The sequence below is a fragment of the Crinia signifera genome, chromosome 2 (genome assembly GCF_055691185.1).
Source record: "Crinia signifera chromosome 2, ASM5569118v1, whole genome shotgun sequence".
In the NCBI taxonomy this organism is placed as follows: Eukaryota; Metazoa; Chordata; class Amphibia; order Anura; family Myobatrachidae; genus Crinia; species Crinia signifera.
In genome coordinates this window covers 329,030,220-329,042,460 of record NC_139218.1, presented here as the reverse complement: position 1 = coordinate 329,042,460, position 12,241 = coordinate 329,030,220, and the positions used below count along the sequence as shown (strand labels likewise).

Below are 12,241 nucleotides of genomic sequence, written 5' to 3'. Positions count from 1 at the left end.
GCAGCTGTGCACCACTGGCGCATCACCTGTCCAGGCACCCCCCACCACTCTCCCGTCCCCTCCCATCTCTGCTCCTAACCTCTCTACTCTGGCGATCATACGCCGGAGCTCCCCTGCCACTGCCCCGCCACCATTATTTGCAGGAAGCAGGCGGCAGACACGGGAATGTTCGGGGTGGCTCGGGGGACTCAGGAGCGCTCAGGAAATCAGGTGCCCAAGTCCTCCCGAGCCTGCCATCTGTGGTCACTGCTGACTGACCGCTGGAGCAGCGGCAGAGGAGCTCCGGCGTACAAACGCTGGAGCGGAGGTGAGGGGGGGGGGGGGTGCCCGGACAAGTGGGTGGGAGGGAGCCTATGCTCTGTGGTGGGTTTTGATGGGGCAGGACAAACCTGCCCTGGTAGGTTTGCCCTGCCCCAGCAAAACCCACCACGCAAAGGGTTAAATCAATGCTAGTTTTTAGCCCCAGGAAAAAAAAACAGCAATGTTTTGCCAATCAGTATTCAATCACGGGCGAGATCTCCCATTCCGTTTTTCTTATTTTTTTTGTTATGGTTAAATCGGTATGGGTGAAAACGTTTTAAAAAATGTGCAGCAACGACTATGCCAAAACACGTGGATTTGTGTCAAAATTGCTGATCCACGCGGTTTCCACCGATGCCAGATTTTTCACCTAGCAAAAAAATTGCCACGGAGACTGAATAGGGCAAGTCAAATTCACCCTAAAAATAGGCGAAAACTGCAGATTTTTCGGCTGGCTAAATTTACTGGGGGTAAATTTACTAAGATGGGAGTTCTATTGAAGATGGGATGTTGCCCATAGCAACCAATCAGATTCTACTTTAAATTATTTAGCACTTTCTATAGTTGATTAGTTGCTAGGGAAACAACCCATTTTCAATGGAACTCCCATCTTAGTAAATGTACTCCTTAGCCTCCTTGTGCATTAAAGGGCCCTTCTGGTCATGCCATAGTAGTATTATTTGAGACCACCTGCTAATACCAGGTCCTGTAGTTATTTTTATATTATCAACACATGATTTTTTTTCTCTCCAAAAATACAGTTCAGAAACTTTTTCTGTAGATTATGGGCCCCATACATCAGCAATTAATTGTGACAATCCTCCGTTCTAGAGATGATTGTCACAATTAATCTTTAATGTGTGGGCTCCCCCTTTTGGCGATCACAATCAAAAATTAATAGGGATCGCCAATCGATTGCTGAATCAGATTTTTAAACATGTTTAATAATCTGGTATTATCTGCGGTTCTTTTTTATATGTGTGGGCGTTCCCATCTCGTCTTCTTCTTCTATTTATATTATGAAAAGAAGGGACAGCTGAAATGACAATCGATTGAGGTGATGTGTGGGCACTTTCCAGATATGAAGATGCAATCTTTTGATTTTGAAAATCTGCCAATCACTGAAATAAATCTGTAGTGTGTGGGCAAGTCAAATAGATTGTAGAAACCATTTATCTGGGGGAAAAAATCACTGGATCTGGGAAACCATTAATTGTGATTGCTGATGTATGGGGGCCATTACTTAGAAGTAGAAGAGGGAAAAAAAGTGTCTGTTTTTCACCTACAGCAATACCACACTGGATAGGTCCAATCTCGTCTGATCTTGGCAGCTAAGCAGTGTTGGGACTGGTAGGTACTTGCATGGGAGACGACATAGGAACACCAGGTGCTGTAGGAATTTTGACATTACTGGAACATGCTTCTTTTCTCCAATTATTCAAATTGGATTACTAGTAGAGAGAAATGGAAGGGGTCAAACAGACACTATGGGGGAAATTTACTAAAGGAAATTTGTAAAAAAAAATACATTTACTATCCCGAAAATACGGCAATTCGTATTCGTATTGATGTGCTATCAATACGAATACGAATTGCCGTATTTTCGGGATAGTAAATGTCAAAAATAAGTGTATTCCTGGATACAAATAAACCTATTTTTTACAAATTTCCTTTAGTAAATTTCCCCCTACATCCCTAAACTAAATCTTTACCACACTGCTTATGCCAAATTCCATCTGCTTTTGGCAGCAAAACAGCTCACCCAAATGGGGGTCCCTTTATTCCCATATAGGTATCTTTTTTTCAGTCAGGCTCCTCAATGATTTTCCTGAAACCAGTTCCACAAGCTCCAACAAGTATTTATTGGTCATGAACAATAAACCAGTAAAAATGACATAATACAAACTTAAAAGCTGATAGAATGTCTGTTGATCAATCCGTCCTCCACATGAAACCTCACTAGGAATGAGTCCAGAGGGGGAAACGGTCCCAGAAGAAAAATGGGTACAGCAGCAAACTATCAGCCAGGTCCTCCACCACCAACGCATTTCTGACTTTGAAAGTCCTTCTTCCTGTGGAACCGGTTTCAGGAAAATCATTGAGGAGCCTGACTGAACAAAAAGATACCTATATGGGAATATAGGGTAGGGAACCCCATTTGGCTGAGTGTCATATATTCATTCATTATCTGGTGGAGGTGTCACCCAGCTATTCACGGTACCATACACAAAGAAACCTTAACGGGAACGTCACCTGCTTATGTGAGGTGAGTGTCGACCTGTTTCATTCCATTATTGGAGAGAAAAGAAGATTAATAGACCATAAATTGTCTATTATATATAGAATGGAGTGCCTCTCTCTAGCAGCAGCAAAAAAGGGGGGAGATTGTCAGTCTCCTATTACAGAAAAAAGGAATACAGAGGATATGCTGCACTTCTAATTTAAAGAAAAATTGAACAACTTTAATTTACAACAATTGTAAAAAATGACATGCATATATTACGAATAAAGCAAATGATAAAATAAAAGGTACTTATATGTTAGTTGGGCACCCACTATAGTTAGTACACTCATACACCCACTATCCATGTCGGCGGGGAGTTGATTTTATATAGTGTGGCAAGTGCAGCGAGCAACCGAGCCCGAAGCGTGGCAAGCGTAGCGAGCCCCACGCGGGGACCCGGAAAACTAAGCAAATAGCTTAGTGGGCGCCCAACTAATATATAAGTACCAAATAAAATATCGACATAAAAAGAGGTGCTTAGGTTCAGTATAATATATAGTCACCCATCACTTTTAAGTAGTAGCCCGTAGCGTTTCTGTAAAGCCAAAGTGTCCCAGTATTTTGTGGAAGATGTCTCTCTTTATCCTGAAGAGGAGGGGGGAGGATTTGTAAATTCCTTTGGTATATTTGTGGCAAGGTGGCTTTCCTTTTTGGTGAGGCGGCAGACCGACGTGTTTCGCTGTGATAAACACAGCTTTTTCTTGAAAAAGCTGTTTATCACAGCAAAATGCGTCTATGGAGAGGTGCCTACTTGTAGCCATTTGGACCCCAGGCACCATCACTGAAATTGACAGCCCACCAGCCAATCCCCGTTTTTATCAAATCATTGTGGTACCAGGAACACTTACTGGGAGCGACCTTTGGACAAGTCGGCATCGAGGGAGACAGGCATATTCCACCTGCTGACAACATACAGCCTACTGCCGTCTCACCACAAAGGAAAGCCACCTTGCCACAAATATACCAAAGGAATTTACAAATCCTCCCCCCTCCTCTTCAGGATAAAGAGAGACATCTTCCACAAAATACTTTGGCTTTACAGAAATGCTACAGGCTACTACTTAAAAGTGATGGGTGACTATATATTATACTCATTCCATTATTGGTCAACTTAATATTCAATATTAACTTGATCCATCTTTTCTTTGTGGGCACTGTGATTGGAGTGAAATGGATCTGAGAAACTGGATCCAAGGAAAAACGGGACATACCATCTGTGTGGATGGCGCCGAGGGGAATACTTATTTTGTTGTATTGCTGTGTAAGGGTTGGTACCCCTAAGTGTTCCTAGGCCGCAGCCTGGGGTGCATTAGGTCTCTGTTAAAATCTCCCATAGTATTCCTGCTAGTGGGTGGCTGTGTGACAGCTTTGATGCCGCCCATACACGTCCCGATACGGGCGTGCGTTCCGTGCTTAACTAGCACACATCACATCGCATTGCATGCCCTGTGCATGCGTTGTGCATGCAATGCGATGCGATGACAGCTACGTACAAAAAGTATGCAAGCACATACTTTTTGTACTGTGCGATGAGGTGCTGCGGGAGCGCGCACCTCAAAGCACGCATCGCATAGCCCGCATCGCAGCGTGTATGGGCTCCTTGAGAACTCCCAGCAGGTCAAATGTTCCAGGTGAAGGAGCACAGGCAGATTTGACCAACACATTTTCACATTTTCACATTTTCAAGGAGCTCAGTGGTGATGCATTGTGATTGGATGGAGGATGTTTTGCCACAAAATGCCAAACAAAACAACCAATTACAACGCCAATTTCATTCTGCACATCTACACACCAAGAGCTTTATCATAAAAAGAAGCCAACCTTATGCTATTTATAGATATACAGCAGCCAAGATGCTCACTAATAACATGAGAGAAGTAATATACAGTAGCTATCATCTTCCAGACCTGTCTGATGCTCAGTGGAGCCTTGTTTTATTTTCCATGTTAAATTTACTGTATTGTTCAGCACAAAAATCTATCCACTAATAAACTTCCTATTGTATGCAGGTCTATAAAACAATACATCACCTTGTGTAATCAGTGCTGGTAATTCTCACTAGCTCCTGTACACTGTGCAGTAATATTTTATACTGATGTATTCCTGGAAGCGAAAAATTGGGAATACTTGTAAAAACTAATGTTATGGGAAAAGGTAATGGATGTGTATCGGTGCAGCTAGAAATTCCGCAATCTCTCACAATATGGAGGCGATCTGGGCTCATTTATCTCCCTGTAAGTTGTTTATCCAAAGAGTGACTAGAGGGACAAGGAAATATTTTTCCATTTAATAATTTGTCAGAGTTATTAAATAATAAACTTTTCAATCAAAATCTCAGTTCAAAATAAGGGAAACAAAATGCATTGTGTTTCCTATCCCTACAGATTGCTCTGCCATGTTTCCAATGGCAAAGGAAACTGTTTCAACATGCATTAAATGTTGCAGAGTAAATAGAAGTACAGGTGTTCTCAATACATGGCCTGTTGGAGGTCTTGGGTTGAGAGAAACTGCTTTAAGGCCATCAAAAATACGAGAAATCTCTGAACCTACGATGAGTAATTGTTCTGCTGAGGGCAATATTCTAGCAGTACATTTTTAAGAGGGATCTAGGAAAATGATTGTTTGCATCTTCATGTAGAGACATTTTGTAGCGTTACTTGAACTTTATCCTTCTCTTGATAGCTCTTCCAACAGAATAGGAGGTGACTGCCTAGTGTCATTTGTGTTGATGGGGTTTCGCTTGTACCCATAATTTACAGACGTTCTCTGAGCAACAAACATTTTTTTCAATGTATTTTTTTTGGGGGGGGGGGGGGGGCAATGCCTTTGCCTATTTTTCTGTATCTGTAGCATTTTGTCAATTTTCTTTAAATTTTTGTAATTTGGCCATTTTTTGTTTTATTTTTGGTATTTTGTATTTTTTGGTATTTTTTGCATTTACAATATTTGGGTAGAAGTCACACCAGGAACCCAAGCACTTAGTTTGGCATCCCAGACAGACCATTTGTCATCCATCTGTGATATTTCCATTGACATCCATCTAGTGGGAGGCCCAGAACACACACCCCGGGCCAGAGATCTGCCCAGCGCACACCAGCTTGACATTGGTTAGAGGTCCTGGCCACTCCAATAGGCATCCAAGACCATTTGCCTTCCCTCTGTGAAGCATCCCCCAATGAAGTTCTCTGAACATGCTCTCCATGCCCATGGTTTGCCAGGCATAAACCTCTCTGTGGTCATCTCCCAGATCCGACCACATTTTTTTTTCTGAAACCCCATGTCCTCTACCCTCTCTATGTAATACAACTTTGCTGTATCTTCCTTCCCTGACCCACTCTTTGTAGTGATGGGATCCCTTTTTTGTTTGGCCCCCAGGACCCCCACGGTATCAGGATTGGGGGTCTTAGTGGCCGTGACCCTAATCTGGACCCAATCAAGCCACCCCACGCTGGTTTCGTCCAAATCGGTCCAACAATGTCCGAATGCATACTGCACAAACAAACAGACAAATAACAGATAATGTAAGATATTATTGATATATTTTATATCTTCTTTTTATTTTTTTATGAGCTTTTATTGCACATACTCATGCAAGTGTGATATTATAATTGTTTTGCTGCGGCAATAATATTAATTAATACAATTGTCATGTTATTTTATATGTAAATTGCCACATTAACTTGTCATTATTGTTGGCAATAGACACTGAATCCAGCACTTTACATTTTCTTTTACAAGTATACTGTATGTAGCTTTAACAGTAAATAATTATTGTTATAACATAGTGCATGAATGTTTGCATCTATCATAAAAAAAATCCTAAACAATATGCAAAGGAATAAAAGAGGTTAAATATTGCAGTTGACACATGGCAAGGGAACCTCAATGTCATTTATTGTGGCTTCCTGTTATGCTGACATTTAAATCTGCAGAGCATCAACAAAACTGTTATTGGTGAGTATCCCAGAAGCCATTGGAAAAAAGTCTCTGAAATATTTATGCTAAGTCTATATTAACTCTCTGTTCCTATACTTTTTAGATCAATCAATGTATAATTGACTTTCAGAGCTACATTCAATTCACTAATTAATTATTAACATATTTGTTGTATCAGGGATTTATGTAACTATAGCTTGTTCCGTTAAATATCTGTTTGTTTCCGATCTATTAATTCTTATTTACAATTTAATTGGTGTTATGATCCAAATCATAAAATGCTTTATTTTATTTAAAAATGCTTTATTTTATTATTATTATTAATAATAATAATAATAATAATGTATTTTTAAAGGTTATTAAGCTTCCATCAAAGAAAGCATATGATTTTAATTATAGATTAGGCAGATGAATAAGTGCATTGACCTACTGAAACCTGTATGGAAGATATATAAAACCAAGAATACTGGGGTTTATTTATCAATGTGGAAAGAGAAGCGTCTGTATGAGCACAGTCCCAATGTGCCTTCCCATTCACTAGTATTGGGATTTAAATTCTTCAAGTGTAGCTGTGGAAACTGTCGCCACCATATTCAGATGCTGTTAGATCACTGAGCCCATCTCCTTTTTGGAGAAGTTTCAGAATGCGAAGGACTCCAGGAATTATAGAGGTATATTCAATGGATGCCGGATCCATTCCGAAAATCTTTTGACGGAATGGATCCATCATCCAATATTCAATGCAGCAGCCAAATCCGGATTGATGCTCACCCGGCCGGCATAGGGACTGGGTGAGCACGGTGGCGGGAGGCAGCAGGAGCCGGGTCGGGCCGGGTGAGCTGCTCTCACCCAGCCCGGTGGCAGGACAGGTGAGTACAGCGGGTGGATATGGCAAACGGAGGGAGGGTACGGGAGGCAGCGGACAGGGCGCTGTCCTCCATGCCTTAATCCGACATGAAAGAGATTGCTGGGAACATGGTTAAAACCTTTCGGTCTTGGCTGTGTTTTCATCAAAAGCAGGTGGATTAGCGGCTATTCCATGAATCCACCTGGTTTTCATCAGGTCGGAACATTCTGACCTGCCGAAAAAAATCAGCCAGCACTGAATATATCAGGACCCCTTCCGATCTATTTTTGTCGAAAACTGCCGTCTTTTCGGCAAGACGTCAGTTTCGGCATCAGTTGAATATACCCCATAGTTATTAGGCTCTGCCCACAGTGAGAGAAATAATGCTTGAAATACTACTAGATGGCCAATGTTCTACCCCACCAAGGCAGCAGGGTGTATTTATTGTGTGTTGCCCTATGGCTCTATATACAAACCATGGAATCATTATTTATTTGTGTGCCAGGATTCTACACTAAGTAAACCATAAGGATTTCAACTTTATGTATATGAATCACACTAAACTATTTTTAATTACAAACAAAACATATCTGCTGCAATTGCCTATGATTTTCAGTCATACACATATTCATTTAATATTCCGGTTTATATATTACAATATTTTCACACTGGTGAATCACAGAACGATATTGTGTGTCATCGAGTCAGCAAGTGTTATCACAACAAAACCGCCGGGAACCAATTGCCAATCATAATAACAACTTAGATCAGTACTATGCCATGACACACAGCGGAAAATACCTGCTCTTTCATGGGCTTTACTACATAAATGTCTGACATAGATCAGCTGCCTAAACAATTATTAAAAAAGGACATAAAACATTTGTGACATATCTTACCTAAACCAACAACATAGAACACACAGTTCTAGCCACAAGACTGAAGCTGCTCATTACAACTACCAAGGGGTCCAAAAACATCACTTGGATTGGATACTCCAATTATAAGTCCTTCCTGCTGCTGATCATGTACTCCTTGCTGTCCAGCCTTTGTGTGCCCGGCACAATGCTCTGATCCCACGTCACTGAAACAAACTACGGACATCCGATACCTGTTCTGTGTCTCTACAGCATTATCCATCTTATTGTTGATATTCTGTCATTGTCATCTGTCACTGATGTCTATGCAAAAGAGGATGACAATATAAAACCCCCTCAAAGATGCCTCGTCTGCAGGAAATGGAAGTCCTCTTGGGTTCAAGAACTTTCAGGTCGTAATTTGGCATCTAAAGGAGTACTGGCTACTACCAGTAAGAGAAGCCTCGGAGATGGGTATGCTCTGCCATTTCACACACAGTTGCTGCAAATGGTCTCTCCCTCCACAGAGAATTTACTCCAATTTACAGAGAGCCGCACCTGCAGGACACCTGGTTGCTACACTGTCCTTCCTGGCTACTGGTCAGTCCCTGGATGCAGGATCCAGGGGGGAAAACTTTTGTCCCAGGAGTCGGGAGGACTCAAGTAAGATTCGGGAGTCTCCCAGATTTCTGTATAAGTAGTTTAATTCGCAGAATTTAAGTCTGTTTATTATTTACTGCAATTGGGTTCATTATTTCATGTATTAATAAAGAGGAACAGCTAACAACATTCAGATTCCTAGGGGGTAATAATTTGCCCAGTGTTGGCCCCAACCTCATACATGTGACATTATGATGTGACAGAGAGGGTTCTGGGATGCCGCCAGGATCAGAAAGCAGAGTGTTCGGCACATCCTGAAGACAAGTATGTCAGCTCTCAGATATGTAATGTCGCAGGGTGACATTACAGGCACCATCCAAACCTAGTACAGCTTCCATTAGCCTTGCACCCTGGGATGCGGTTCTGCTTGCGCACCTCTAGTTACAGCTCTGAAAATATGACATTAAATATCCAGAATAACATTTATTGTACTGCGTAGATTATCAATGTGAAGAAATACATTTACCAAGGACAAATTTTTAGAACTGTCCCTGAAAATAAGCTACTTACTGTATAAGCTTTTGCTGAAATCCTCTGCATGTGCCCCTTTATTATGCTAATAATGACATTACAGAGAAGTATAAAAAGATGCTGTAATCCTACTGAAGTATAGAAAATACAGTAAACCCATTGGCAGTGGCCTTGATACACTGAAAAAAAAGTATATTGCTTTGTGAAAATAAATGATTTCCAAACTGTACAATATCTGGCACAGGGGATTATTTTGACCCTGATGCTTTAGCTGCAAATTTGCAGGCCGGTAATTGATAGACTGAGCATGCGTGCAGCTTATGCATGTGCAAGGCCTTCCTGCGATAAAATACTGCAATTATTTTTTTGATCGCTGGCCATACGCAAGTTTTCTGGGAGTGTTGAGGGGAAGGGATGTGACATTAGCGCTGTCCCCGATCAGAATGCTTCTATCGCAGCCATCAAGAAAAGTCCTGCGCTATGCACAAACTGCGCTATGTACAGACTGCGCACACTGGAAAAATCATTCCATGGTGTACGGCTTGCGAATGGATTTGCAACAAATCGCCGATCCAGCAGATTTTTTAAGGCAATGCTAAACATTTCAGAGTCTTGCCGGGGCGGGATTTCACTCTATCTGGGTGGCGTAAACCTGATCACTGGGCTCCAAAAATCAGCAAAGCAGCGATCAGGTCTGAATAACCCCAACTGTTTTAACATTTCTATTATTCGTTTTTTTAAAGAAGTGCATTGGGGGTATTTGATTGATTGACATTGATTTGAGTTGTCAGTACTGTACATAGAATCCATTGTACTGTACCCAATGACAGAAATAAATGATGACAATGTCCCTAAGCCCCAAATCCTGATTTGCCATCCTCTGCACACTATTTCACATCCCGTGCTTCAAATGCTGAAATTGGTTAAATATTTGGTACTTGTGTAGTTTCACGGCTTCACTTACGTAGTCAGCGTAGTGTCCCTGTCAGCATCAGCATCGTGTTCCCGCAGCCAGCGTAATCAGCATCCCTGTCAGCGTCAGCATCGTGTTCCCGCAGCCAGCGTAGTCAGCGTGTAGTCAGCTTGTGTCTGCGCAGTTGGCATAGTCAGTCAGCGTCACGCAGTTAGTGTAGCCAGTCAGTGTTGTGTCACCGCTTATTACATTGTGTGGGAACCATTGACCATTTTTAACCTGCCTGACATGACAGGTGTGAATGTGTTCCTGACATCCCCACTATCCACGTCAGCCCAAAGCGTGGCGAGCACAGCGAGCCCCGCGAGAGGACGTGGTATGCGTATTCCTGACCTGTTCATACCCCCACTATCCACGTCGGCATGAAGATGATTTTATAAAGTGTGGCGAGCTGAGCGAGCCTCCGAGCCCAAAGCGTGGCGAGCGCAGCGTGCCCCGCGAGGGAACATGGAAAACGAGCCCGAAGCATGGCGAGCACAGTGAGCCCCGCACGGGGACGCAGATTACTTGACATGTATTCCGTTTCCCCTCGCGGGGCTTGCTGCGGTCGCCATGCTTCGGGCTCGTTTTCCGCTGCGCTAGCCACTCTTCGGGCAGATGGAGCGACTCTCCGCCGGCACCTGCATTATTGCCTCTCCGCCGGCGTCCGCCAGCGCAGGAGATCTGGCAGTTACCGGTGCTGTGTGAGAGGCTCTCACTAGGCTTGCCAGTGACGTCGGGGACAGAGCTGCAGCTCGCGGGGACAGTATGGTGACTACGCTGCCTGACGGGGACACTACACTGACTACGCAGGGCTGCCACGGTGACACTACACTGACTACGCTGGGCTGCCATTGCCTACGCTGACAACGCTGACAATATTCTAAATGTACTGTTTCTTGGACTATTCACCTTGCAAAGAATGCACACCATTTTTAGGATCCACATAATGTTACTAGAAATTGTAATTACCAGAGATAACGTCAAAATTAGAGTTGACTCTGCCCTAGGCAGTGTGAGTAATTCAATTTTAAATGAGTAATTATGTCCCCCACATGCTCATGTTTTTATAATTAATGACCCTCCATCATTAAGTTTACTGGAAAAAAAACACATATTTAGCAGAAAGACCAAGAAGCATAAAAAAAAAGAAACAAACAAAAAATAATAAAAATAATCATTAATCATTAAAAGGTCATTTACCACTGGTGTTAACAAATATATTTAGTAGCACTTGTTATGTGATACAATGTAATGCATATGAAATATATGTGACCTCACACACACACCACTGGCTGGGAGCAGCAGATAGCAGATATAGTATTAGGGAATGCTAAAACTATGTCAAGGCATGCTGGGATGTGTAGTTTCACAGCCGCTGGAGGGCCACAGTTTGGCCATGCCCGACATAGGGCCTGCCTCAGCTTTGTTAGCAAATAAAAAAAGCAAGCAACTGGGCAAAACCACCGCAGATGGGACTGATATAAAATGTGCACATATATTTAGATTTGCCAGGGGTTTTTTTTATGTGCAGGGTAAATTATTATTTTATTTTTGGCTGCTTATTTTTTATACTTGAACTCATATTTCAGCTTGAACACACCTCACCCAAATCTAAATCTCTGCACATGTTACACCTGCCCAACCTGCAGTGCAGCATGGTTTTGCCCAGTTGTGTGTGTGTTTCTGTTTTTCTAACAAACCTGAATCAGGCCCATAGACCTTTACACATTATTATTTATTGTGTAAGCATGCACAGTATGAAAATGTCAGCCACTGCATTCCAGTGGCGTAACTATAGCGCCGCAGCCCCTGCGATGGCGGGGAGGCGCTGACTAAGGGCCTTATTTTGGTTCATTCTTTCTGACAAAATCCTTCTTAGATGGGCAAAACCATGTGCACTGCAGGTGGGGCAGGTGTTACTTGTGCAGAGA

The 12,241-nt window shown here is 42.4% G+C and overlaps 1 protein-coding gene and 1 pseudogene across 2 annotated transcripts in view; one reads left to right on the top strand and one right to left on the bottom strand.

The window, feature by feature from the left end:
- Nucleotides 1-12,241, bottom strand: part of KIF5A (kinesin family member 5A) — a 150,405-nt gene that overhangs the window by 134,539 nt on the left and 3,625 nt on the right. The gene's annotated exons all lie outside the window — the stretch shown is intronic.
- Nucleotides 1,581-1,699, top strand: LOC146061580 (5S ribosomal RNA; annotated as a pseudogene).